The sequence below is a fragment of the Eriocheir sinensis genome, chromosome 37 (genome assembly GCF_024679095.1).
Source record: "Eriocheir sinensis breed Jianghai 21 chromosome 37, ASM2467909v1, whole genome shotgun sequence".
NCBI classification, from domain to species: Eukaryota; Metazoa; Arthropoda; class Malacostraca; order Decapoda; family Varunidae; genus Eriocheir; species Eriocheir sinensis.
Genome location: NC_066545.1, coordinates 16,865,701 through 16,868,507, shown reverse-complemented (window position 1 = coordinate 16,868,507; position 2,807 = coordinate 16,865,701).

Below are 2,807 nucleotides of genomic sequence, written 5' to 3'. Positions count from 1 at the left end.
TTCCTGCTGGTCCTTGTGGTGGTTAGGTAAAGTTAGGTTACGTTAGGTTAGGTTAGAACATAAGATTGTCGTGGTGGTGGTGGTGGTTGTTAGGTGGTTAGGTTAGGTTAGGTTAAGGTAAATGGATGATTAGGTATAGTGTGAAGAGTAAAGGTAGATTATTTTTTTAGAGTAATTTAGTTGTGATTTAATATATGTTTTCCTTCTTTGTTCACGATTTCTCTGTCTCTGTCTGTCTGTATATCTCTCTCTCTCTCTCTCTCTCTCTCTCTCTCTCTCTCTCTCTCTCTCTCTCTCTCTCTCTCTCTCTCTCTCTCTCTCTCTCTCTCTCTCTCTCTCTCTTTTGACATCTGATATATGACACACACATATTTAATTGAATCTCCCTCCTCCTCCTCCTCCTCCTCCTCCTCTCTTCTTCCCTTCTTCATCTTCCCCCTTTCTATAAATCATCATTCTCACCTTTAACTCATTTTCCTCCTCTTTCTCTCCTTCCCTTCTTCCATTATCCTGTTATGCTATTATTATTATCATATATTAAACTCATTTTCTCTCTTTCCCTGTTCGTGTATTTCATCATTTTCTCTTTAACTCATTTTCACCTTTCTCCTCTTTCCCTTCCACGCTTTCCCTTCCTTCCTCTCTCCCTCCCTTCCCTCCTCTCTTCATTCCTCTCTCCCTTCATTTCCCTCCATCTTTCCGCTTCTCCATTCTCTCTCTCCTTCCCCTCCTTTCCTCTCTCCCTCTCTCCCTTCATTCCTCCCACTTCCTACCTTCTCTCCCATCCCCTTCGTCCTTCCTCTCCCTTTCCCTCCCTTCCTCCTCCCTTCCTCCATTTTATATCATCCTCCCTCCCTTTCTCTCTCTCATTCCCATCTCCCTCCCACATTTCCTCCTCCCATTCCTCTATCCCTTCTTCCCTCCCTCCTTCCCTTCCTCCCTTCTCTCCCTTTCTAGGTCACAAGCGCAGGTCACGGTCGCCCTTTAATTAAACTTTCAATGAGACGTCTCTTGAGTTCGGTTTTCCTCCCTCCTCGCCTGTTCCTCTCCCTCCGTTGGCTGTAGAAGATATTGGCTGTAGAGTATTAGATGCAGTATTCATTTAAGGTGTAGTATATTAGGTGTAGTACTCATATTTAGGTAGCATAAGTAACATGGCATAGCACATAATTAACGTCAAGTGGAAATGGAAGAGGTATGGAGGGAAGGAAATTGAGAGAGTAAGGGAAAGAAGGTTAGGAAATAGAGGAGGAAAGAGAAAGGGAAGGAGATGGAGAGAGTGAAAGAGAGAAAGGAATGTGGGAGAGTAAGTATTTGTCAATCTGTCTGTCTATCTGTCTAGTGGAAGAGAGAGGGAGAGAAGAAAATTGAGAAAGTAAGGGAAAGGAGGTTAGGAAATGGAGGAGGAAAGAGAAAGGGAAGGAGATGGAGAGAGTGAAAGAGAGAAAGGAAAGAGAGAGAGAGAGTAAGTATATGTCAACCTATCCGTCTGTCTGTCTGTCCATAACTAGCGACTTATGAGACAGGGACGGAAGAAGGCATTGCTGCCCCCTATATTAAACAGCCCCCCCCCTCGATAATATATTCTGTTTTGTCATATTGTACTTTTTTATTAATTTCTTCTGCACGTATATTTTTTTTATAGTGATACAATGTTATATTTGCGTTTTTCCTTTCTCCTTTTTTTTTCTGTAATGACGCAGTAATTAGTTTTAACGGTTATTTCACTGGGTTAATGTGTGTAGTTATTCCGTACGTCACCTACCTGCCTGCCCGCCCGACTGGCTAATAACGGCTCACCTGTCTGTGTCCACCTGTTTTTCCGCATGGTAATTTTTTTCACACATTTTCTTCTAATTCATTTCATTATAGACGCACACATATCTATATTTTAGTTCTGTTTCTTTCACTGTGTGCCTAAAAAAAATACACACACACACACACACACACACACACACACACACACACACACACACACACACACACACACACACACACACACACACACACACACACATACATACATACATGCGTTCTCTATACTCTTAACCCTTATATCCATTCTTATTATGCAGTAACTCTTTTTCGCCTCGCAATTCTTTTCATATCTACAATTTTGCCCTGATTTGTTTTTCTGTACTTAACAAATACATACATACGCATACACTCCTCCTACATATAGATACATACATACATACGTTCTCTGCATTCTGAACTCTACCTCCATTTTTATTATGCAGTTTCTCTTTTTCACCTCGCAATAATTATTCTTTCCATATCTACAATTTTGCCCTGATTTGTTTTACTATACTTAACAAATACTCACATACGTAGATGCATCAATATATACTAACACCTACACGCGCTCTCTACATTCTCCTCTATTTTCCCATTCCTACATTTGCACCTTGCTAAACATTCTAACACAGGTACATATTTTACAACAGTTTTTTCCCTTTTCACAAATTCGATACATGTTCATGATGAGTATTTCTTTTTCTCGTGATTTTCAAACTCTCCTCCCCTCTCTCCCTCTACTCCTCACTCTTCCCCTCCTCCTCTCCCTTCCTCTGCCTCTACCCCTCCCCTGCCATCCTCCCCCTCTTCCCTCCTCTCCCCTTTCTTCTCTCCCATGCCTTCCCTCTCTTTCTCCTCCCTTCACACCTACCCTTCCTTCATTCCCCCCCTCCACACTACTCCCTCCCTCACTTTACCCTCTTCTCCCTCCTACCCCTCCCTTCAACCTCTTCCCCTCCTACTCTCTCCCCTTCCTCCTACTCTCCCCCTTCCCCTCCCTCCCTCACCTG